This window comes from Sebastes umbrosus, chromosome 15 (genome assembly GCF_015220745.1).
Source record: "Sebastes umbrosus isolate fSebUmb1 chromosome 15, fSebUmb1.pri, whole genome shotgun sequence".
NCBI lineage: Eukaryota > Metazoa > Chordata > Actinopteri > Perciformes > Sebastidae > Sebastes > Sebastes umbrosus.
Window position 1 is genome coordinate 19,035,207 of NC_051283.1, and position 27,080 is coordinate 19,062,286.

Genomic DNA, 27,080 nt, shown 5'->3' on the forward strand with positions numbered 1-27,080 from the left:
TCTGGGTCGCTGGGGGATTACTGTATGGCTGTAACGCCGCACAGTCCTAGGGGCCACAAATGGGTCAAACACTGCCTTGTTTGAGAAACAGCACAAACAATGAAACACCCAGCACAGCGGTAACCTTGAACGCTCGCTCCTTAGAGATGAGGAATCCACGAGGGGGCTCTTTGCACTTAATTAGTAGGAGCAAGTCTAGACGAGCGAAAGTAAACAACAGCTAATTTCCTGTGTTTTGACTTCTCCAGGCCTTGTCATGTGGTTAGACCTGTCGGTTATAGCTTGGCAGAGTTAGCCCTCCTCCAGCGTGTTGCTATCGCAGCTATTGTTCTGCTGATAGGCCACTATTAAACAGCTGGTTGCACCCCGTGTTACTGTGGCCAAATTAGTCACAACTTCTGCAAACACAGGCCCCTAGGAGTTTGAAGTTGTCCGCCTTTGAAATGGAGGACTCCCATTGTTTGAAGTTGGGGATTCTTTCTTGAGCAGAGAGAAATTTCAGCTTTCAAGTCCTTTTTCAGTGTGTTTTGTTTACAAAAATTGGCCATGAAGACGCTGACACTTCTGTTTTGAAAAATCTCACGGGCGAAGAAAAAAAAAATACTTCTGAGGAAACATAAAAAAAGCCACAAAAGATCACACTTTTTTTTTGATGCAAGCAGGAAATGCAAAATGTGTTTTTAACCTCCAAGTGAATTTAAAGTGGAAATACAAGTGACTCTCAGGAACCGAAAATAAAAGTAAATAAAGAAATACTTCAACTACCTATGACTAGAAGTTTAATTTAATCTTTCCTAACAAACTTTCTTGACTACTACTGCGTATAAAGTATCACTTAGCTTCAAAAGCACCTTCCCCATAGATCCCCTAACTTCATTAATTAAAAGGAGAGAAGAGAGAAAAGAGAGATATGATAAAACAACACACTTTATAATGGCCTTATATTTCACTGTAGGGTCATGAGGGCCCGTTAAATCAGCCAGACTGCAACAGTAAAAGGAAAAAGTCAAGTCCAGCTGAAAGCCCTTTCATGTGAGGATCCGTGGAGGTAAAGAAACGGATGTTTGGAGTCAGTCCAAAAAGCTCCCGCCTCATCCTCTAAGATTTCTACAGGAAAAGAAAGCAATAGAGTGGAAGTGAAGTAGAAGAAGACGTGAATCGACTGCTGGAGCACAACAAGCTGCTGGGAGACTCAATTTAGCCCCCTGAGGGAAATCTCAACACCTTTGGGAGGCTAAAAACTCTTGTAATAGAAAGTTATTGAGATATTTGACACACGTACTGCTGTCCTAGCTGAACACAGAGGTGCTTCTTATTCACATCAGAGTCTATTTCTATGAATAATTGATCAAGGCGTCGAGCAGATGATCCATATGATGATTCCATAATGAGTTCAACAGCCTCATCCTGTGATGTGCTGAGTTGAGTAACACGTAGTGTTTTTTTTGTAAAATTAGGAGCAACATCAAAGACAGGATGTGTGAAAAGGTGAAATATGTGACATGTGTTACAACCTGGCGTCAAACCTGCAGCACACATGGTGCCCATTAGAGCGCTGACCCATAAAGAGGCACTGCTGACGGAGCAGCCAGGATTACAGTCTTTCACTATTTGAATGCAGCTTCATGACCCTAAAATGACAGGGGGGATCGATTTGGTCTCTGTGGCATTCGCAGGTAGTTTTTCAGTGTCACTGATGAGTCCACTGACGGACAATCAGTGTCAAAGAAGAAGTTCTTCATGGCATTTTATTTTGGATGGTTTTGATGGCAGAGAGTGACGGGAAATATTGGAATAGGGAGTTGATATGCAGGTGATCGAATCCCCAGCTTTTCATATAGTTACAGCTGAAGAGAGCTGAAATGATTGATCGATTGACAGAAAATTAAGTGGAAATTCACTGATTCCAGCTTCTCAAATGTAGATTTGTGCTGGTTTTCATCGTCTTGTATGATAGTAGAGTGATTACCTTTGTGTTTAGGACTGTTGATCGGATCCGAAACTTGAAGTTGTCCTCTTGAAATCTGGGAAAACACAATGGGCATTTTTTTTATTATTTTTATGACAATTAATCAACAACAATTAATCATTTGATCGAGAAAATAACTGACAGATTACCCAATAATGAAAACATACAACTAGTAACATGATGCTTGGTAGGACGCATGACACACTAATCAATAAACCTTTCAATTAGGCCTAGGCGATATGGCCAAAATCTTCTATCCCAATATAGATGATTTCATATCTCAATAACAATATATATCACAATATAGCATGTTTTCTGTCAATAAATAAACATTTGAAATATAAATGAAATAACCACATAGTAAAGCCTATTTTTGAATACGCCTGTGTAAATTAAATATATGGTATAGTATTTTCTCATTTTATTAAGAACTTTAGTGCAAAATGATCCGATTTTCTGAGAAATTTGAGTTAGTATGCGCTTGTTATTATCAATTTAGACGACGTAATTGTGTATCATGATATCTCAATATATCATCACGACATGATTCCATTGAAACAATGATAAATTATCATATCTAATTATTAACCAGCACTTATGGATCACTTTTGAAGTCATTATATTAAAGATGGCGACTACTGTATGTCAGCCAGCAGCTCCCCGAATGTGAGGATTTGCTTTTCTATGCTTAAAATCATTCATTATGTATTGACTTCCATTTAACTGTCAGATAAAATATGTTGCTTTAAGGCATGACTTTTGGCTTTGATGACTTATGGTGGAAAACTGTCATCATGTTTGACCCTACACATACACTAAATTATGAATCAGAAAAAGGAGATGAATAAATAATGAAGTTAGTTGTAGCCTGTGGCGACTCTCTCCGCCCTGTCTGCCTAATACTGGGTTTGTGTGGCTGCTTTCCTCGCAGGTACTGGAGGCGGGGCGTGGCAGAAAGGGTCATCAGCAAAACTGGCAACACCTGCTGGGCTCATCAGTAAACCTGTCAACACCTGGGCCTCTTTGTGTCTTTTAAAAACCCTCTCGGAGCTCAGTAGCTGGTTCTCTCTCCTCCCGGACACACCCATTTGGTTTTATGGCTGACATTACTTTATCCATCCACAACAGATTGATGCTATCATGTGAGGGAGTCAGTGTGTAACCGCACATCAGTGCCAAGAGTGTGTGTGTGTGTGTTGCACAACAAACACCCGGGGATCAAGAAAAAGCTTGTTAACATCCCTCCCGACATTCGGAGGTCGGGCACCCTCTCCCCAGGTCTTGTTATCGCTCGGCGGGCCGTGTCGCACCGAAGCAGCACGTCCCAATAATAAGCCGTAAAAATGACAATGCATAACGGCGCCCTCAGAGACACTCAGGGACGCCTCGCTGGATTTAAAAACAACCTTGAAGTGGTGGCGTATAAGAGAGTGCATGAGAGATGACACATTCACACACACAAAAAAAAAACCACAGACATATTATTCATTAATTATCCCCGATGACTGGCTGGCTTTGTACATCACTGGGGTGTGTGCGTCTGGCTTTCTGACAGGTTGATGCAACAACTCACATTCTGCAGTCATGCTGATGGTAAAGAGCAGAATGGACGGCTGTGAAAGTTAGAAGTCACCGTGTCAATATTTACTAAAGCGTTAAAATAATCCTATAATCGTTCTATGGTAATCGTACAGTAACAGTAACAGTAACAGTAACAGTAAGAGTAACAGTTAAGTACAGTGTGTGCATTTACAGGAAGTCACAGGTAGACTGTGACTAAAGCAGTGCCAGCTGCTGTGAATGCAACAGTAGCGAGTCACTGGCAGGAAGTGAGCGATGAACGTACAGTACACAGAGTCTCACTCACTCCTTAACACACACACAATGTAGAGGGAAAGTTGTGTGTACGGGTCCTCCTGCTCATTCGCTGTAATTCTCCCATAATCCTTTACTCTGCGAAATGACACAGCTGCCAGACATATCCTCTTTGTTGGCGCCTCAAACCTCCACTCCTTTCCTTTCCTTTCCTCTCTCACACACACACACATATTCACACACACACATACCCTCACACAACCACAACATATCTTAAAACAACATCCATCCCAGTGGCGCATCATGATTATTTATATACAATAGTGATAATAAATGACAATCTATTAAAAGGATTCAATCGACCGCAGCGCACAAACACGCCTATTCATCACCACGACGACTCGATAATTGGAAACAAACAAACTCCATTCATTATGTACGAGCTACTAATTGTGACAGAATAAAAATCACTGTGTTTGTTTGGAGCAGAGGAGGACGATGAGACAGCGCGCTTGCTTCCTGTTGGCGAGGACAGAAACACACCCAGACAAATACTCACAAACACACAAACTTTGCTTCCTAATCCCCGGATCGTTTGGTATTAGACTCGTTTGTATAAACCTCATGCCTCCTAGAAAGCCAAATTACTTTTCTAAAAAACATTTGTACCTATATATTCATAAAGGTTAAATAAATACAGCATGAAGGGGAGGATGCCGAGGGGAAAAAAGAGTAGGAAATCAGGATACGAAGTGCCCACATGCCTAGCTGGCACTTTGGTGATGCCAGTCTGTCCATCCATCCCCTAGCAACCCTCTAACCCGGGGCGACAGGGCCTCCTTGACGATGCACAGACTGAACAGAACTCAGCGGTTCTCCGTTTGCTTGTTGGCAAGAGGCTGATAATGCAGACCTTTCAGATGTACAGACAGGCACACACTTACATGAAAACACAATACGATGACCTAGACAAACATATTCATAAAGTACATGCCATCATAGCTGCCATGAAATTTAATCTATTTGATTTGTGTACATAGACATGATGCTCAGCTTGACTTTCAACAACGTATTTTTTTGTGTGTTTTCCTTCGAATGTCCAGCAACACGTGACGCATCTTTGACGCACGAGTCTTTTCAAAATAAAACTACTTGGTTAGGTTTAGGAAAAGATTGCGGTTTGGGTTTTGAATAACGATTTTAAGTACAGAAGTTACATGACAAATATATCAACTTTAACTTCTGGTTTCACACGGGACACAAACTCCATGACGCATGTGTCAATTTCCGCTCCAGTCTTTTCAAAATAAAGCTACTTAGCCAGTGTTAGGAGTAGATCGACTTGGTTAGGTTTAGGCAACAAAAGTAGTTAGTTAAATTGAGGAAAAGATCGTGGTTTGGGTTTAAATAACACCAGAAGTGCCGTAACTTTGACTTCTGGTTTCATACGGGACACGAACACCGGTCTCCTCGGCGAAAGTCCGGTGTTTTTTGACCCATCCATCCACCGCGATCTCCTTCCTACGTGGCGTTCGCCGCTCTTTATACTTCCCAGTTAACAATTACGTGGATTACACACAAATTGTTTTTGTGCTGACCATCACGAAAACAAATGTGAAATTCGTGTCTATGTACACGAATCAATACATTCAATTTCGTGACTATTTCACAAACTGCTGTGCAACTTGGGCGTAACTGCACACAATCATAAATGGAAAGAATGACAGACAATGTCAAGCCCAAGGCTGTATGCACGTGTATTCATACACAGACAAATACTCTTTCCTCTGTGCTATTATCCAAGCGATTGAGTTACTGAGACAGTCAATATGCAACCTCCTCGCATTGAGAAAAGAGAAATCGATGCTGTTACCCTATCCATGCAATTCATCAGCAGCTAACAATTCAGATAGACTGCTGAGGGCCAAAAGAAGTGCATGAAGTGCAACAAAGTAGAGACATTGACAATCAAATCAACACCCCAACATCCGTGGAGAGCTCCACACACTAAAGGAGAAGCAGATTGTGTGTTTCAGACGCTGACTTGGATTCAACAGCACCGTGATCTGCATCCCTGAAAATCCTTGTTGACTGAATCCGTGCATGCTTGACTGACGACGTCAAGTTCGTGAAGCGCAAGCGGGCTATAGAGTAGATGAGTGGGCTATATGCTAACTTCCAACCATCAGCGGCGGATGCAAGATGACAGCGCAGGAGCAAAAAAGCGCCGACGTCAGAGCAAATGGGATGTGAAGTTTCTGGAGCAGTGGCGGTATTTTGTTGGGAGAGCACCATGGGGGGCTTTAGGTTGCAATCTCTGCTGATGGAATACAGAAAAGCACATCTGCACACATTAACTAGCAGCTATTGTGTTGCTCATTTCAATATCTAACAGCAGAAAATTACACATTCTCCAGAGCATCTCTGCAGTGGTAAAACAGCTGGGCGGGAGTGTCGTCTGTCTGTCTGTAGAGTTTGTGTTGCTATTATAATATTAAGTCAGCAAGTATTGTGTTTGTAACAGGCAACGCAGAGTCATTAGCGGTGTTGCTTTCAGCGTACAGCATGCTTAATGAGAGGGCACGGCCACGCTGTCGGAGTGATTAGTTACTGTGAGGGCTGAGGGCCAACAATGATTTCCGTGTGTACGTGCACAAGGATTGTAAATGTGTATATTTGGAGGGAAAGACGGGAAGGTCTATTAGTGTGTGTAAAACTGAGTCAGACAAGCAGAGACACAAAAAAACTGATTTATTTTTAATCATCGCATCTCAAGAAACCCCCGTTTACATCGTATAAAAAGCAACATTAACTGGAAGTCAAAGTTAATGAGAGCTGAAAACTAACAGAGCCAGAGTATCTGTATTCAGAAGCCAAACCCTACCAGCTTTGTTTTTTTATGAGGCATTGTGTGGCAGAGAGGAGCCTAAAAATAACCTTCATAACATGGTTGAAAAGAAGCTAATCCCCCAGCCTCATTTGGTACTCTGACTCAGGCTTTTAATTTACCGCTTTATGACCGGGTGTGCGTTTATTGTCACGAGTCAGTGTATGTGTGTGTGCATCACTACAAGGAAAGGCAAAGGTGCTTGTGTGTGAAGGGAGAGGAGCAAACTGACAAATAATCTACAGCGAGAGCTGCTGTGGAATTCCCCCAGCCTGCGTCTCTCCTGCTTCAGCAGCACTGCAGACTGTTTTTATCAAACACTGCACAGGAAGACTGGTTCTATTTATCGCGAGATAGAAAAACAGGCTTCATCAGACTGTTTTATTATTGCTCCTGACAACTTGAGAGAGAACAATTCTCTGAACATTTATATTCAAATCAGAGCAAGAACGCAGCAGCAAAGCACACACGGATAAAGAAAAACAATTTGAATACATCATATCAATGGTGCCTTCAAATGAAACTCGTGTTTACAACATAGGAAGTCGTGTACTAGATATGCGTGGCATTCAAGTGGTTTAGTTGTGCTAGTTTTTGCCGCTGCTAAGCAACGGCAAATATTAATGTTCCTGTCGGCGTCTAGAAGCCACAGAGGCTAACAATTTAGCAAGATAGCAAGTGGGTAACATAATGCAGTAAATGCAAAGGCATAATGACAGAGGAAAAAGATGAGGCCGTTGGGAATATCAACATTTTCCTCAGACACATTACCAAGAAAAACAATATACGACTAAAATTAATATATCTTAACTTATTATGCACCAAAAAATGAACTTCCATGGCCTCCGCCATTTCTGACAACGTCAACAAACACGTCACAAGTTGTGAACTCTGAGCTTTCAGAAACTTTCCACTTACGAGGTCGTGAATACGACATGAGAGGGGCGTTCATATGGACTCTCCTCGTGAACGCGGTAAAACACGACCCAATTTGAAGGCACCAAAAGTCACACTCACACAGCATGGTAAATGAGATGGGGTCCTTGTTTCAAGACGGGTCGGGTGGGTTGCCGACATCGCCGCAGTACGCCCCGGTCGACAGTCACGCGGGGAGAGAGGGCACAGCGAGCACTAGGTGGCGAGATCCAGGCAAGGGTTGCTGTAAAGCAGCACATTCATCCTGGCCTTTCCAAGCCGACCTGGAGCCGGTCGCAGTTCACCACCATGGAGGAAATACGCCCGGCGAGAGCCAGCCAGCCACGGAGAGAGTTCCCACGAGGGCATTCTCCCACGCCGGTGGGGCTGAAGCGCTTATAACACAAGACAAAGCAAGAGTGTCATTGTGAAACGGAATGCCGCACAATAATCATTTTATCTTGTTTTCATAATCGTTGGAAGCCAAAATTGTAATTGAACATCGATTAATTGCAGAGCCCTAATGCTGATGTTTAGCAGGTGCAATGTTGACCATGTTCGCCATCTTAGTTTAACGTTTGCTGATTAGCTCTAAACACAAAGTACAGCTGATGGGAATTAGTTTTTGCAGGTATTTGGTCATAAACCAAAGTATTGAACAAATAAAAATGTTGACCTGATGATGAAGAGGAAAGGTCAGGGGATCACCAAAGTTTTTACAATTCATCCTCAGGTGGACATGAATGTTGGTGCCAAATTTGAGGGCAATTTATCCAATCGTTTTCAAGACATTTCACTAAAACGAGGCCGTTAGTTTGGAAAATCTTACGTCCCGAGTGCTAAGAATATTATCTCTGTTATGTCTCGCGAATCGGCATCAAGTAGGTCTGATTACAACTTGGAATTCCTCCTGTCACTTCCTAGTGAGAGTTGCCATTGGCTTGTTTCCCTCCTCCTCTCCGTTTCTTTCCCTATCCTCCGCTCCATCCTTACATTCCTCTGTCTGGATTCATTTCTGAATGAGTCACAATCCAAACCTCCACCTAAAGTAGAGCCTTTAATAAAGTTCAACTGTTATCCCCTCACATTCTCTACGGATGGCTTCATGTTTGAGTTTCTGCTTCATGTCCCCCGCCTCTACGTACAGAGAATGTTTGCAGTTGATTATAAAAGAAAGTGTCCCGGAGAGTTAAAGCCCTGCATTATAAATCAGTCATCTATCCCATGCTTCATCCTAAACTGCCAACTTGAATGAATACACTAACTGGGAAGCACTTTTCTTCACTTCACTACACAGGTTTCCCCTTTTTTTCTCATCTCCTTTGTCTTTCCTCTCCTATTTTCCACTTCCCTCTTCTCTCTTTGTGTCTCCTTGCTATTCTTTTCATCTTCACCCCTCCCTTCTAATCCTCCATTTTCTTAACTATTCTCTCCTCCCATCATTTCCTCTCCTCGGTCCCTCAGTATTCGTAGAAAGCTCAGGGGCCTGGCTCCGGTTCAAAACCTTTTTTATGTCGCAGCTTGCTGCAGCTCAGCAGAGCACCCTGCTGTGGTGGCTCTCTTCGTTTTTCAAGCTCACATCTCTTTCTTTTAAAAAGGTCCTTCCCTCTCTCCCTCTCCCTCTCCCCCTCCCATCACTCTATCTCTCTGGCACTGGGATCACCTCCTTTACCAAAAGCTGGAAGGTAAACCACTTTCATCTTTTTCTTCCTCTTGTCAAAACTCCCAGTCCTGCTCTCTGAAGAAAAGGTGCAGCTTCCGCAACGCAACTCAGGCGTTTAAGCTTTGTAGGCATTTTTCAAACGCGCTAATCCCCGGGCCAAGTGTGCGTACTCTTCACAACCTCACTGAGCTGTGTAAAAAAGGGAAAGATTATACAAGTCAAAGATAAACATTTGACAAAGCTGAGTGTAGATGCAGCAGTCAGGGGTCAACTGCAGCGCATGACGTCTGTTTTGTCCAATCAAAAGTCCAAAACCTTAACATGTTCAGGTTATTCTCATAGAAAATAAAGAAAAGCAGCCACTCCTCTCATTTCAGAGGCTGGAACCAGGAGACCTTTGGGGTGTTTTTACTTTAAAAAATTACTTAAACGATTAATCGATTATCAAAATGATTGCTGATTAATCGATTGCTGTATTTAAGGCTTGGTATTGCTAGAACATTTTCTATACTAGTGCCGATACATGAGCTTCAGATCCGATAACAAAATAATATTTTTTGCATTTTTGAGGAATATAATTTGCTACTCTTTATTCCTTTAAAAAAAAAAAAAGAGGCCAACGTTCTCAAATGTCAAATGCTGTCGAAACACAAGCCGACCAGCTGACTTTGCTTATAGAACCTCTTTCTAATAAGCTGTCCTTTGTAAAAGATTTATCAGTTCTAACTAATGGCCTTACTGATAAATTATTTACTAAAGCTTTATTGATCCTTATAAGCAATTAATAGGAGCGACCTTTGGGTTGCCAGGCTGTGAAATATCCCTTTTGAAGTGAGCGACTGGATCATAATGACCGCTTACCTTCTGAAAAAAAGGATGCAGAGCATCTGTACCTTTATTGACAACTTATTAAAGGGATAGTTCTGGTATTTTGAAGTGGTGTTATATGAGGTATTTATCCATAGTCAGTGTATTACCTACAGTAAATGACGGTTGGCACGCCCCCAGTTTGGAGAAAAAGACAGGATTACCAGCAAGGACGCAAAGCAATGTACTGCTGTGGACGGGGACAGCAGCAAAGCATATTTTAGCCACCTAAAAAAACAATATCAGCTTAAGTATACGCTATATTTGGAATATTTTCACCGCTTTACCTTGCTGTCAGACAGCCCTTTCCGACAGGGAACTGAAGCCGTTGTATCCATCTATGCTCTTGCCAGAGCCACCAGACTCTATTGAAAAATCCTGTAATTTTACCTCACAGAGCATAGGGGTTGCTGGTCTACCGCTGCCTCGATCGGTTAGTTTGTTTGTGCAATTGTGTGACTTTGGTGAATCCAAACTAACCAAAGTCACACAATAACACAAACAAACTAACCAATCAAAGCAGTGGTAGACCAGCAACTCCTGTGTTCTGCGAGGTATAATTACTGTTTTTTTTCCAATGGAGTCTGGTTGCTTTGGCGAGAGCATAGATAGCGGCTTCATTTCCTAGTCCGACAGTATTTCTGTCTCACGGCAAGGTAAACTGGCCAAAATACATTGACTATGGATAAGTACCTCATACAACCCCACTTCAAAACACCCAAACTATTCCTTTAAACATTTATTAATGGATTTCCAACATTTACAACTGAATTATTACCAGATAGAAAGGAAAACCTCAGGCCAAAGGGATTTTTCACAACCCCAAATTAGTTTTTTAATGGTTTATAACTTGACCCATAAAGCATTAGTAAATAATCTATTCATCATTAATAAAAGCTTTGAGTTACAACATATGAGCCCTTTGTAAGGAGTGTGAAAAAGACGAATCTGAGCAATCATTCAAGGCCACATTTTGTTGCAGCAGACACATTTCAGTTGGTACAAAAACAGGATTGAGGTTTGATACACAGCTCTAACTGTCCAAATAAACCAAAATGATACGTTAAATAGTTCTTTCAATAAATAAAACTGTACTTTGCCCTATTTCCTTGATGGGCAGCATGGAGGGAAACTGTATAGCACAGTAAACGTGCCCATCCCTTTAACTGTTCATGAGGGAATCTAAGAAAAACATCAGGGACCAACTGTCCAGGAACTGAAAGGCCCCTAACTAACCTCAACAATCAACTCTTTGTTCTTCCACTTGGCTCAAACATCTTTTCCCCAAATCTATTTACTCGCTCATTCACAACTCTCTCTGTCTAATTCTCCGTCTGTCACTCTCTCTGCGTATCTCTCTCTCGCTCTTTTTCCCTTCCTTCCTTTTACGTATCGACATTGTCTGCTCCTGGATAGTGAAGCATATTTACCAGCAGCCAGCGGAGGCAAACAACCGGCCTATTCACAGAGCTCAGCAGTGACAGAGACGGAGAAAGGAAGGAGGAGGAGGACGGAACGGGGGACACAACAGAAGGAGACGGAGAGTAAATTCTCTGCATGACTTGGAGATATCAGAAAGCAATCCCCTCATTTCAGAGAACACACAATATGTGTAAACAGCCCTAATGGCCATAATTACATCCTTCTTAATCTTTCTTATTCTCATGTTGCAAATGGATGCATCCTCTCATCTTCCCACACACACACTTTACGCTCTCTGGTGACACAGTGCCCTATAGTCCATTAACAAATCCCTGTCCCTGCAGTAAACAGTCATTTGCAATCAGGCTAAAGGCTGCTCTCTGGAGAAAAATGGATAAAACTAGACGCTCATTTCCTCTGTACCAGCGAGATAATGGCTTCAAACACTCTGAGCGAATACACAAATCTAAACTGATCACTTCCTTTATTGCTAATGTTAATGTGTTGCCAAAGAGACGACTGAAAACACAAACTAAATTAGGAAGTTAGTTATCTTTCATTGTCCCATAGTCGTTGGCATATTTGCTGGTTCCTCATTGAAGGAAAGTTCAACAAAATGCCAAATCATTATGTGTCATTATTAGCCTCAGAAAAACCCTGACCTTATGTGTCCTCTGTTATCAACCCAAAAAGAGATATTTTATTCAAGAACCATCTGGGATGGCTTGTTATTGACCTTTGGCGTACACACAAACAAACAATTGGAGGTCTCCGGCCCGGCAGCTCCCACATTCTGGTCATATGATCAGTCTTTAATGTTATACCACTTTCACACCAATGACCTGCGTTGGACCAGGGTTAACCTACCCTGGTCCAACCCTCCTTTTGTCAATTCAAACTAAGCCAATCAACCCGGGTTGAACCCTGGTCAGGACAATTCAGATACGACCTGGGTCACACCGGGGAGCAATGCATAACAGTTAGCTCAGGTGTTAGAAATGAGATGATAGTGGCATTATCAATTTGAGCAAAATCATATAATGTCACAGAATGATGCATGTTTTTGGGATACAGTATAAATAGCGAAAAAGCTAGGTTTTGATTTTTTTAGCTTTCGCACTGCGAATAAAGGCATCAACCAATCAACGGTTTGAGTTGCGCCTATATTATTGGTGCCTTGAAATGGGGTTGTGTTAACCGTGTTCACAAGAAGAGTCCATATGGACGCCCCACTCTTGTGGCATTCACGATCTCGTAGGTGGAAAGTTTCTGAAAGCTCCAAGTTCACGAGTTGTGACGTGTTTGTTGACGTTGTCAGAAATTTTTCGTTTAAGTGAATATATTGTAATTTTGTCGTGTATTATAATTCTTTGTAATTGTATAATAGGTCTAAGGAAAATGTTGATATTCCCAACAGCCTCATCTTTTTCCTCTGTCATTATGCCTTTGCTTTTCCTGCATTATGTTAACTGCTTGCTAGCTTGCTAAATTGTTAGCCTCTGTGGCTTCTAGACACCGACAGTGACATTAATATTGACGTTGCTTAGCAGCGACGTTCTCACGACTATTCCTTTCAACCTTGACAAAGGCAGCGCAGACCAGATCCATTCCTTCTGTTCTTACCTTTCATAATAAAAGCCCTAGACATACAGTATATTATTCGCAGGAGTATTTTGCATTTTTGTATCATTTATTCGTCACGCCCCCGGTGTGTAAAGGCCTTTACTCTCAATATAATATAACAGAAAGTAATACACTATCTCATGCAATCATGTATTTAGGCCTCTAACAGAGTTAGTTTGATTCTGGCTCCTTGGCTTTTACTGTGCATCCCACCTTCTACTTCACACTCGCTTCACTAAACTCTAATCAACCGGAAGACCAAACCACCCTTAAAAACCAACGTTTGACCCTGGAGAGCTCTATCTTTCACTTCATTCCCCACATGTCTGTTCCTCGTCTTCTCTCACCGCCATTACTAAACTCATGATGAGTGCAAAAACCTTGGGGAAAACAGCTTGTAATGGCTAACTGTGTACTTTCTGCCTGGTGTACTATTGCATTTTATCAGAGTGCGTACATAGCAGAGCACGTACCCACACCTTGTTTGTCTTACAGCTTATATTAATACGCCGGTGCCCGTAAAGATAACGGGGGCATTTCCTATTATGAGGCTGCTTGGGAAAAGGGAAGAGGGAGGTACGCTTTAATTGTAAGCAGGACAGACTGTCTTTGTGTGTGTTTGTGTGTGTGAGTGTGTGTGTGTGTGTGTGTGCACAACTGCCTCTGCTCAAGATCAATGCCAGTAGCAGGGATGCAGGAGAAAGTGAAAAAGAGAGAAGCTGGTAAGAGAGTGGGTAAAGGAGTGATGGGTGATAAATATAGAAAGAGGAATGGAGAGTAGACAAATAGATGGGAGATATAAATATGTCAGACATGGTGACAGACGGTTAGAGAAGAGGAGGACAGCGCGCTTGGTGGGATCTCTTGTTGGGTCTCTAAACTATAGCGTACAGTCTAAGACCTGCTCTATATATAAAGCGTCTCGAGATAACTGCTGTTGTGATTTGACACTATATAAAAATAAATTGAATGGAATTGAATTGAATGTAAGGCAAGATGAAGAGTAATAGTACATGTCCACAGCCTCCGTCCTTTCCACGCTTCCCATTCATTGTCTATTTAAGCAGTCGTGCAATGCATTCTGGTAGCGTGGCGGCGCAATTCACGGGCATCCGATGTGACTCGCCCCCTCTGGAAGCTTCTGAGAAACTTTTAAACTAAGCGTTGTCGGGCGATGGCTTATTTCTCACATAAAATGTTTTCAGAATCACATTTCGGGGAACTATTTACATAATATAAGAGAAGAAAGTTTCCAAACGAGCCGCCTTGTTGGTTCCGGTTTGAAAGCTGAGAGCAGCAGCCCACGAGGGAAAGAGTTCGTCCAATTAGGTGCCTAGTGTCGAGTGGCAGCCCATCAAGCGTACAACGCTGGGAAGCGAGGCGATCACTCGCGATAAAAAACGCTCCTGTGGACATGCACGATGACAGGTGGAGAAAGAAGAAAGGAGAAAAATAAGGAGAGAATACGGGATAAACTGAGGGAAAGGGCCAAAGAGACAAAGAAAGTGGGGGAAAAAAGGGGGAAATGGCCGAAACAGATAGAGAGGGAAGTTGAAAGATGGTGTCAGCCAGCTTGAGGCCCTCAGTGATGGATGGAAGCCAACGGACGGCCGTTCCATCCTTCATTTGCACAGCGACAGAGCAAACAACAACCCTGTAGGGGCACAAAACCTCCCCACACCTTCACCTGGTACATATATGTGCCTATAGTCGCCACTATGTCCAATTCACACGTAAACATGAAACATACACACTTCACTTCACTGCATGCATGTTAGACAAATGCTCAATACACACACACACACACAGACGTCAGAAAGCCAACCAACAATCATCTCTTTGTCTTTTCATCGTGTCCCCAATGACCCTCATTCAGCTCCAGTTATAAACTGTCCATGAACAGATCTCTCAAAACACATGATGTCAAAACACCTGACCCCATAAACACATGATGGCCTCATTAACGTTGACAGAACACTGCTTTACTGTATTGGGCATTTCTTTCTCACATGAGAATAACAAAAATGTAGCTACAGGAAGGAATTATTTCTTGCTCGCAGTTTTCACAATATTGTTGTTGTTGGCAAAGATGCCCGCAGAGAAAAATACAGACAGAGAGGCAGGCAAGGACAAAGGCTCGCTTATATATGCAGAAAGAGACACAGGTGAGTCTAACAGAAAGGTAAACGGAAAAAAGAAAAACACAAAGAAACAGATATTTTTCTCAAAAATTCACAACAAAAGAAGGCTGCACAGAATACAAATCAGGCTCAGTGCGTGCATAAGTCTGAATGCAGACATCACGCTATGTTTGTCCTTAATTTGCATGCATGTGTGTGTGTGTATGTGTGTGCGTGTGTATACGTGTGTGTGCACCATCCCTGCAGTGCTTTAGCCCAGCAGAGTGTGAGATGAGGATCCTCCCCTTGGGTGACATTATAGCATCCCATCCCTGCAGTGTGTGTGACTGTGTGTGTGTGTAGGTTTGCTGCATCAGCAGCACTTTACACCAAGGAGAAGGGACAGTCTCTACACACACCCTGTCCACTCACCCACGTCCACTGTCCATCACCTCGCCTCACCCCTCCACGTGCTCTGCATGCCGGTGATCATTTGGCTGTTTCACAGCTCCGTTCGTACAGGACACACGCACGGCACATTTCAGACACTTAAAGGTGTTTTATCAAAAATAAAACCACACTTCCTGTAATGCGTCTGTTGCAGAGAGGATGTTGTTATTTGCCACCTCCCAGTCCTGACATCACTCCATTGGACTTGAAGAGCAAAGGGCAACAATAACAGCAGATAGCTGCCCATGATAGCAGTTACAGTCCAACAGAGTCCAAAGAATTTGAACAAAGATTTGTTCGCTTTCTTGCAAAGATGATAATATCAATACCACTCAGGCCAGTTAGCCTAGCTTAGCATACTGTGTATAGACTGGAAACTTGGTAAAACACACCTAGCCTGGCTCTTAGCATGCTTTAGTGCACTTTCACAAACCATAGTCCGTTTGGGTAGTCCGAATCAGAGTGAGATTGATACTTTTGGTTCGTTTTGCTATTTAGTCTGGTTCAGTTTCACACTGCACAAATTAAAGTGGACCAAATAAAAAAATAATAATAATTGAAGGGCGTGTACGAAGGAGCGAATTTATCTTTTTCGTCTCGAGAGCTGCCACTTCTATGCAGTGAATCGCAGACTTTGAAATTATCGCTGTTGAAGTTTTGTTCCCTTTGACCCGGCGCTGATCTACTGTGCACACAAATCCCTTCTCCTCCAGTTTATCTGATAAACTGGAAACGTCACTATTTTTGTGGACTTTATTTAGCATATTCTGTGTGTTCTCTTCGGCCCAGATGTCAAGCAAACATCTGACTTCTACAGAAGTCCAGGTCAGTCCTCTTCCACTCATGTTAACCTATCTTTTACCTGTGTCCAACTCAACCAATGCCCGCACAGGCAGCCTGCGTTTTGGTTCACTTGGAAACGGTCCGAGACCACCTCTCGCAAGCAGTCTCAGACCGTTTGTTTTGGTCGATCTTAGGGATGCTGGTGGGATTTTGTTAACTTTGGACAGAGTCAAATTAGCTGTTTCCCCGTTTCCAGTCCTTACGCTAAGCTACCTGTCTCCTGGCTGTAGCTTCATATTCAGCGTACAGACATGAGAGTAGCATCAATCTTCTCATGTAACTCTCAGCAACTCTGAGCAAGAAGCAAATATAACTATTCATTTAAGCATGGAAGTTCATTCTTGACCTTGGAAATAGTAGTTTGACAGAACAATCCCAACTCAAGAGTTACTCACTTGCTTTTTATGTCAAGATCCATCTTCATGGCAAGTGAACAAACTCTGAATAGAGCTTTAATCGTCTCCTACATCAGAAGGCAAAGACAGTGCAGCTACCAGAATGCAAGTCATTTCATGTCCCCTCTTCCTCTCTCTCTCTCTCTCCCTCTCTCTTTCGCTCTCTCTTTCTCTTTCTCTCTCGATGTAGATTCTCACATCAGGGGGTGAATACATAACAACTATTGTTACCCACAATTCCTGGGAAGAGGGACTCTTATTTCCCATTAGAGCTTCCCTGAGGCAATCTCAGTTAATCGCATCCGCAGTGTTTACTCGCCTTGAACACGCCACACTCTCCCTAAACCCTCTCTCTCTCTTTCTCTCTCTCTCTCTCTCTCTCTCGCCACACAGCAGCAGCACAGAGGTGAGGTCTGTTTCTGTGCTGTAGCAGAGATAGTACACGACACAAACTGCAGAATAGTTGAACACAAGCTGAAAAACCCTGTTATCCTTGAGAAAATTGCTAAGGGCCACCTTGAATTGATGACAGTGTGTGTGTATGTATGTAGGCTACTGTATGTATGAAAGAGGTAAACAATCGTGTAAAATGTGTGTGAGTGGAAACTGATGTAGACAAGTGTGGTCTGTGTCCAAGTTGTGTGTCCATATCATAGATTGTATGTAAAGATGGACGACGTGTCTCCACTTCCTCCCACTGTAAAAGTGAAGCCAAAATATCCCGGATACGGGAGCTGCTATCTTGAGATTTTGATGTCATTTGGAGCCAGAATCTGCGCAGTAGTGATCGGGCGACTGGAGCCGCGGTATCGAGGTCCCGCCCTCACACCCGCCCGAGCCAATCGCTAGCTAAGCACGGCTGCAGCTTGTTTGCGTGAGACAAATGAACACTTGAACATATATCAACGTGATAAGAGCTACCTAAAATAACAGAAACCCTCTTTGGGAAAAATGTATTTGATGTGAACTTTGATTTTTTAATTTGGTCCATGTCCCAATCCGCTAACGTGGAGGGGGCGGGCTTTATGAGCTATACTGCAGCCAGCCACCAGGGGGCAATCAAGATGTTTTGGCTTCACTTTTGGGGAGCTGTCATGTCGTCCATCTTTATATACAGTCTATGGTCCATATACTGTAGGGGGGGTTCCTTTATGTGTGTGAATAACCTGTGGGTGCTTTATGTTTGTTGTGAGTGAGTGTTTTGTCTACTAGTAAGTGTGTGTGTGTGCCTGTGTGTTTCCAGGCAGGATCAGGCAGGATTTCAAAAACTGTACGTCAAGACAAACAAGTCTGCCGTTGACAATGTGTGACGTGTTGCTTGCAAAGACACACACAACCACACTCACACACACGTGTGATTTGGCATTCCTGAGCTTGGTATGCTTACATAACGAGGTCACCTTTTTCTTGTCTCGAAGGTGTTGCCTCTCGCTACTAGAAGTGAAACACGTATAAATAAACAGACGCTCATACACACACATACAAGGCTGAAAAATGAAGAGTTTTTTTAAGCCACTTTTTTACCTTCCACGACCACAGACAGAGAAGTAATCAAAGTAATATATGAACCTGACAAACGCTCCTAATACTGGAATAAAATGTATTTAATAACCTCAGAGTGATGAAGCTGTAAAAAGCGTCTCTCTACTCCTACTGGATGATTAATCTTTAACATTTTGCAGAAGAAGAGATTCATCATGGTTCAACAATTTGATCCATCACTGATTAACTGAGTGTAATATTTAACATTTTAGCTAAGCGGAACATTAGGTAGTTCCCCTGCTTTAAAAAAGCATTTCCTCATCCTACCGAGGTGTCATTCATCTTTCTCACGCTGGTTTCACTGTAAGAATATTTACATTCTTGAGCCGAACGCAGCTCTAAACCTGTTGAAGATCCGTCGAGTGCGCCCTTTGAAGATTGTGTACTTGTGTCCTTTCAGAAGAGGAGACACTCTGGGTGCTCTAATAACTACCACAAATGGGATTTCAAAAAGCATAACAAATGCCCTTTACGCTGTGAGAACATATGAGAAATCAATCCAGCGAGGGTCGAGGAGACGGAGAGGAGCACCAGTGATAACCATCCTGATGCACTGGAGATCAATACCCCCCTTTTTATTATCAGAATAGCCGTCTCATGTTTTATTCTCTTCATCTGTCGTATTTCTTCATCTAATAGCACTTCGCTCGCTGACTGAACCCTCTAATCTTTACAAGAGGATGAGACGAGACATTTTCAGCAACCGATCCTAATTTGGCTGGATTGAATAAGCGCACAGTTAATGACCATTTCTCCACAAGCAGCTAATAAAATGACAGATCTCATATAGAAAAATTGCAGATTAAAGACGTTGGATAAATGAGCATCACTCCATGCAGTCTAACACTAAATGAAGTGACAGGGCCGAATCTGAAAGATGCCAAATCATGCTAATGATGATAAACCCTCAAATTAGGGCTGCACGATTTTGAGAAAATACGTAATTTATAATTATTTTGACTGATATTGCAATTGCGATATGATTTGCGATATTATGGTGTGATTTTTGCAGGGATCTGTACCAAACAAATATGTTTTTTCTTATTCTTATTTATTAATATTTTATTTAAAATGCTATTTTAAGACACATTTCTCCTTTAAAAAATATTAATACAGTTGGCCATATTGCGATTTCGATAAAATTTTGATTAATTGTGCGGCTCTACCATAAATCATACAGAAATATTCACCACAGACTCGTCACATTGCAGCTTGGCAGAGCCTTAAATGAAAAGCACTTTTGAATACACGATATTGGCTTCATGCAGAATGGAGACTTCAGCCCATGAAGCTGCATCCAATGTTAGTACATGCAAATTTCATATTAACCACACAGAAACACACACTTGACACCAGTTAACACGTATCAGCCCACAGAGGCATCAACTGTGTGAAAGGCTCTTTAAGCATTTCCTCTTTCTTAACCAAATATGCGCGGTGAAAACCCCACACCCTCCAATAGTTAAACATAACTTTAAGCTGAGTATGTGAAAGCTAAGCAGACTTGTCCATGAAAGACTTTATAAATTAATATGTAATATGTAGCTACTTCAGTGATGTTTTGGTGGATACTCAGACCACAGCGAACACCATTAAAACAGAAATTCAATTCTGTAAAAAACAGATCCCGGTGAGCACAGTGGGAGCTCCATCCGAAAGGGAAAATAATTACGTTCAGCTCCTCCATTCCAGATCAATGAGAGAAAAAAATGCTCTTTCCGACAACAGCACATACTAGGGTGTTTTTTTCCATTTTCATGACAGAATCGTGCTCAATCCGAAGCTTGGCCTGACATTTAACAAACACTCTTTGGTAGTCCCAGCAGCAACACACACTTCCTCCAGACTCCATCCTCTGCTTAATTCCCCGAGGTGTGTGTCTCAGATGGACAGGGGGTGTCAAACGGGGCGTGCAGGGTAATTGCAAAACCTGGGGTGCGGCGCCAAACGCTCCGCTGTTTGCCTACCAACGATGGGGACGGGCTCCTTGCTTGTTAAAGCCTAAGTGAGTGTGAAATGTGTGTAGTCTGCCTAACGACATCTTGACAGCCTATGATGAAACTCTACTTTCACAGCAGCAGACGGACAGAGTGTGATTATCCTCAGGACCGTCAGGCCCGGTGTACAGCAGCATCACTGTGCTCTCCAACAGTCCAGACACATTATGACCGGCTTTAATGAGAGCAGAATTACAGGCAGCTGTTCAGCCCCTTCTGAATAGGGAACCGTTCAGGTCATGCAAATTACTTTCTACGAGGTAATTTCACCACAAGGTGCTATGACTCAAAAGCGTACGTGAAGAATTGAACAGGAGGTTAGAAAAGCTGATTTGAATAGTTTTGCTCTGTAATACTTGAAAGTAACTGAAAAACACCTGCTAGCGCCTTTCTAGTCTTCCGACCACTCAAAGCGTTTTTACACTACATGTCAGCGTTCACCCATTCACACACACATTCATACACACATTCATACACTGATGACAGAGGCTACCATGCAAGGTGCCAACTTTGCCCATCAGGATCTAATCTAAATACTGACTCACACACCGATGGCACATCCTTCAATTGGGGTTCAGTATCTTGCTCAAGGACACTTCGACATGTGGACTGGAGGAGCCGGGGATCGAACCGCCGACCTTCCGATTGGTGAGCGACCCGTACCTCTGAGCCACAGCGGCCCAGAGAGTAAAGACTGGAAACGGCAGGCAGACACCTGACCTGCACCCGATTCAACTGTTATCAGGCCATTAAATAGGTGTTATCGGTCGCTATAAGCACCATAGATGTGGGTCATTAGGGGCCTATGACGTTGTAAAACTGAACGAAACGTTACATTTTGAAAACAAACAAAAAAGGCTTCTTTAGGTTTAGGCAACAAAACAACAACTTCTTTTGGTTTAAGCAACGAAAACACTAAGTTAAGTTTAGGGAAAAACATTGTATTTTGGCTTAAAATAGCTATGTTTTAAAAGTGAAACATTACGCTTGTGAACACAAAGACAACTACACGTTGTTGATTTCACATGGGATGATAACCCCGGTCTACTATTTGAAAATACTGTGATTTGTGTCTCATCCATCGCCCCGACCTCCACCCCATATGGAGTTTCACTTCCGCTTCTGCTCCTGTCATCATTATTACAGTCGCTAAAAGTCGCTGTCGTGTTCTTTGAGACCTTCTTTCGGTGATCTACCATGTGAATGGATGATAAAACCTACTATTGGATGTAGTAGGCCCCTATTGACCCACATCTATAGTGCTTATAGTGACCGATAATGCCTTTTTTAATAGCCTGATAACAAATGAATCGGCTACCTGGTAACAGGTGACATTAGTAAACAGAGATCACAATTAGAAATAGAACAGACTAAGAAACAATTGAGGGCATCTAAATCATGAGTTTGGCTGTAATAATAAAACTTATAAGCAGCAACGTTTTCAGATTCAGCTGGCTCAATGCGGATGTAGTCTGAGGTTAGACCCTCCTATCCAAGCTGGATGGGAAAATGTTTGGACAGCTTGAGTGTGATCCCTTTCAATTAAGGAGTGTGTGTGTGTGTAAGAACAAAAGGCCACCCATAACAACCCAAAACAAACTGGACTTCAACTGGTGCAGTTTGGTAAACTCCCCTTTTGCTCCTCACTCATCTCCCTTCTTATACATGCAACAGCTGCACATACCCGGCCTCGTCTCCGTCCAAATACCAGCATTAGCAGCTTGCTATGAATACTCTGAAGTTAAAACTGTCACAAAGCATTTGCCATGCTGCTGTCCTCTTACATTTGCACGGTCTATCGCTTAAAGAGCGACAGAGATTTAGTCGTACGCAGACATCCAGCTATGTGTCTTTGACATGTGCGTGTTGTAAAGCCGCTAAAGCCTGCCAGCAATACGATGACATGAAAACAAGCTGAAGGAGAAAACGAAGAAGGGCGAGCATTTGGGGATCATTTTGCTTCAACGCTGGACTTAAACACAGAGGGGGTATTTCAAGAACTCTACGCTCATTTTAGGCACGGTTACAGATTTAGGATGCAAAACACGACTGCTGCCAGTTTCGCCAGAGCGGCTGTGGGTATTTATTCACCGTGCTCCTATTAAAAGATGTCAAGGAAATACCCATTTCGTTAATGTTTAGCATAAAACACGAGGAAGTGCAGCGAAAGCACGGGGAAGCTAAAACAAAGTGCAAATTGTGTTTGCTGAGGCGAATGTCAACTTCTGTGAAAGCCAGTGTGCTGCAGGGTAGACGGCCTGCCAACAGCTCCTATGAACTGAGGGAGGAGGGGGTGTCTATTGGCGGCATTTGGCTCTCTATGTGTGTGTGTGTGTATGTGTGTGTGTGTGTGTGTGTGTGTTGGCAAGAGGGTTGGGGGTATTAGAGAGAACCTGAAGAGAATTGACAGAGTGTGAAAAGGGCTGTTTATTTATTCGGCAGGTGAGCAGGGAGGATTTACAATTACAGAAAAAGATGGTTGTAGAATAGTGTGTGTGTGTGTGTGTGCCTCTGCTTCACCACGCATCACATATTATGCACATGTTTGTTTGTTCATGTGTGCATGCCAGCTCTATAATGAAGGAGAGGCCATGTACATGTCAGTAGGGGTGTAAGAAAATAGCAATACACATGAGTATCGCGATATTATGTTGTGTGATACTGTATCGATTCTCCAAAAACACTGTGTGGATTTTTTAATTAACCTCTTAAAAATCCGCTATTCCATCTTTCGGAGGGTGTAGTGGGCTTAAAGCAAGAAAGCTGAAACTCGAAAACCTAAGGAGTCCATTTTTACCAACCATGTCATGCCAGCTTGTCGAGAAGGAGGCTGAATAACGCTCCAAAGTTACGCCTCTGACCTCAAGATATGTGAATGAAAATGGGTTCTATGGGTACCCACGAGTCTGCCCTTTACAGACATGCCCACTTTATGATAATTACAAGCAGTTTGGGGACAGTATTAATGTGTTAGTTTGCCTATTCTGAAATGGTGTATTTGTTCTTTATACTATGACAGTTTTCCTAAAAAATCCCAATATATCGCCTTGCTTACAGTATCGCAATATTTCGCAATATATTGAATCGTTACCCCTTTATCATGATACGTATGGTATCGCCCTACTTGTCAGTATCAATGAGGACGATGCATGTCTGAGGTTATCCAGAGGGCTTACAGCAGCATCCACTCACACATGACCATCCATACAGTACATGGTATAATGTGTGTGTGCATGTGTGACTAAAGCCAGTCAAACTGTCAACATGGGGGGGGGATTTGATTTGCATCTTAAAAAGAAGTACAGGCACATCTTGCTGTCATGAAGATGGAAAAGGTTCCCACAAATGTTCTGGTAAGAAAAGAAAAAAAACACATGAAGAAGAATGCCAGGCCATTACTAATTTCCTGTATGAATACATACACTGTAAACAAGGAGGCAAACAAGAAGGAGACGTTTTAAAATCACTACCCTTGATATAAGTCAATTAATATAAAAAATATTAAAGGTCCCATATTGTAAAAAGTAAGATTTTCATGTCTTATATATTATAAAGCAGGTTTAAGTGCTATATAAATACTGCTAAACTATCAAAACGTTCAAAATACGGAGAAATACACACAGCCCGTATTCAGAAATTGTGCGTTTGAAACAAGCCGTTTGGATTTCTGTCCATTTGTGATGTCACAAATATACAATATTTAGACCATTAACACGGTTTTAAACGTAAATATTCTAAATGTGTCCCCGGTTATTTCCTATTGCAGTGTATGTAAATAACATCAGCTGACAGGAAGTAAACATGGACCCAAGCTGTTGCCTGGCACCGCAATTCCGTTGAAATGCACTAAAAACGGAGCGTTTCAGACAGGAGGGTGAATACAGGTATATTCAGACAGACATAAATGAGAAAAATAAAGTTTTTTTTTAACATTACAGCATGTAAACATGTTCTAGTAGAAACACAAAATACAAGTATGAAGCTGAAAATGAGCACGATATGGGACCTTTAAGGGGTGTGGTTATAGAAATGTGAAGGTAGCACCAAGGTTATATGATAAGATAAGATAAGATAAGATGAACATTTATTAATCCAGGTGATTAATTCAGGTGACAAAGCAGCAACATAGTGAAACACAGGAGAGGTAAAGGTATACACAAATTATGAAAACAATAATAGAGATATAAAAGATACAGAGTGAATGGGTGAACATAGTGTGTACAGTCCATCAATAAATAAATGTAGTATGTACATATGTGCAGTGTATAAAGTGGTATATAGGATGTATAGTGTAAAGTGTGCCAGTGGTTAGAGTCCAAGTTGGTTGCAGATAGTGCATGTTTAAAGGGTTTACAGTTATATTAATTAATAATAAATCTTTAAAAATGTACCTGATGCAGCAGGAGATGAAAAAAAGGAAACTACAAGCCAATTTTAAACAGAAAGAGACAGCTTCTCCAATAATACTGAAGTGCAACCAGCAGCTCAGAACTGTATAATATGAACAGGAAACACAAAATGTTGTGGTTGAAGGCAACAAGTCTCTATTCCAGCTTGACAGTCACAGACACACACATGCAGCAGCATTGAGTCTGCCGCAGTCACAACTAGCTGCTCAGTCAGTGAAGTTTTCCCAATGCCACACTCACACATACATACCTATATAATATCAGCCCAGCTGCATAAGGTGATATGAAAACAAATAAACAAGAACATAACTTTTACGCAGAGGTGTGAAGGTATGGAAAGGAGCGCTTACCAGACAAACAGGGCTAGTCTATCCTCCAAAAACAATCTGCATTCAGCGGCTGGTTGAACAGAAAGTGCTTTAGATGTGTTTAGTGCGTCTGTATCCTCCGTCTGAAGCCTCCCGGTGTCACATTAAAGATATTTTAGTCTGAAGAGGACTCACACAGACAGCGATGCGTCTCCCTTCTTCACGCTGCGCACATTTACTGGACGTGAGAGACACACGGAGCTGTTCATTTCAGTCTGCTCTGCCCAGCTCTCTGTGAGCTCCGCCAGGCAGCAGGACTCTGCTGCTGGGAGGAGGAGGAGAGAGCTGCCGAGGCGCGAAGCATCATGGGAAATGTAGTTCACGAGTACTAAAGCTTGACTGGCTCTTGGTAGATGTGCTGCTGCAAGACAGTTTTTGCACTATATGAGCACCATGCATATATATATGTTTATATATATGCATATGCGCATATAAGAAAAGATAACAAATAGTCAATATGATTAAGATAAATATGTAAGTAATGAATTGGTATTGTGATTAAGTTATATTATAAGTAATGAATTGGTATTCTGGATTGATAACAAATTTATATTTTTGATAAGGAATATATCAGTAATTGATTTATATTTCTGTATGACACTAATATGAAAATTTAATTAGAGTATATGTATGGCTCAATAAGGAAGCTGGTTAATAAATTAATAATTGACTTATGGAGAAGGGGTGGGATTAAATAAGTTTATACTTCTTCTCACTCCTTTTCGAATATGTAAATCAAGGCATCAAGTGTTTGACAATTTATTTTTCTTATGCTTTTCATTGTATGTAAATACCACTTGTTTCAGACTGTCCACTTGTTGGTATGATCATTCTTTTTCTTTATTTTTTATTTTATTTTTTTGTATTCTACATGTTCGAAATCAATTTTTAAATTAAAATGAATGAAATTAATATGAAATCATATACAAAATAAAATAAGGTTAATCAATATAATGTATATATAATTGATTTAATTATATAATTTATTGATTAAACTATTAATTATTATTTTGAATTATTAATAAATAAATAATAACAATAATAATGATAATAATAATAATAATAATAATGATAATGATTATAATATATAAATATATATTAAACAAATTAATGAGTAGGTGAATTAAGTTATAGATTTTTTTTATTTGCAGACATGTTATACAACAGCATAAAACCAGGTAAAAGACATAACGTGACAGGAGAGGTCAAAAAGCCACAAAAAAAAAAAATGAAAAATGAAAACAAGCTTGACTGGCTCTTGGAAGATATGCTGCAATACACTTCTTGTACTAAATGAGCCACATGCACACTTATTATAATGCAATATGGAATTATATACAAAATAAAATACATTTTATAAATTTTAAATCATTTCTCAAAAAGAAATGAAAAAAATTTGCTGATGCTCAACAGTTTCACATTAGAAGCTTTAAACAGAACAGAAATATTTTTGTTTTCACTGAAAATACTTCCATGATTTATGAGTAACATTAACAGTTATATTTCACATGTAGAGAGAAGCATAAAAAGAGCGCAAATTATAGTCCCTGATACAGTGGATTTGTGTTCTTCACACCGGGGCTTCACACTGGGGACACACAAGGACTGTTGGGAGTTCCTCAGGGAGACAGAACTTGAACAGTGACTGACAATAAAGTGCTACTCCCTTGCTCACTATCAGTCTCAAGGGAGAAATACCTTTTTCTACCAACAGTAAACACACTGGGATTTCCCAAGAACCCCCTGGGTGTTCTCACATACACTGTTACGATCTTTCCCAAATCACTCTCTGAGG

At 41.5% G+C, this 27,080-nt stretch overlaps 1 protein-coding gene across 2 annotated transcripts in view; it reads right to left on the reverse strand.

The window, feature by feature from the left end:
• The window catches only part of pag1 (phosphoprotein membrane anchor with glycosphingolipid microdomains 1), a 59,087-nt gene extending 33,534 nt beyond the window's left edge, over positions 1-25,553 (reverse strand). Inside the window, exons 1-2 of one of the 2 annotated variants that reach the window (XM_037794787.1) lie at positions 25,268-25,553; positions 1,970-2,024 (exon numbers count right to left, since the gene is read on the reverse strand). The gene's annotated coding sequence lies outside the window, so the exon portion shown is untranslated. The remainder of the gene's footprint in view (positions 1-1,969; positions 2,025-25,267) is intronic. The other variant, XM_037794788.1, reaches the window with a different exon arrangement.
• Positions 25,554-27,080: the final 1,527 nt, after the last annotated feature.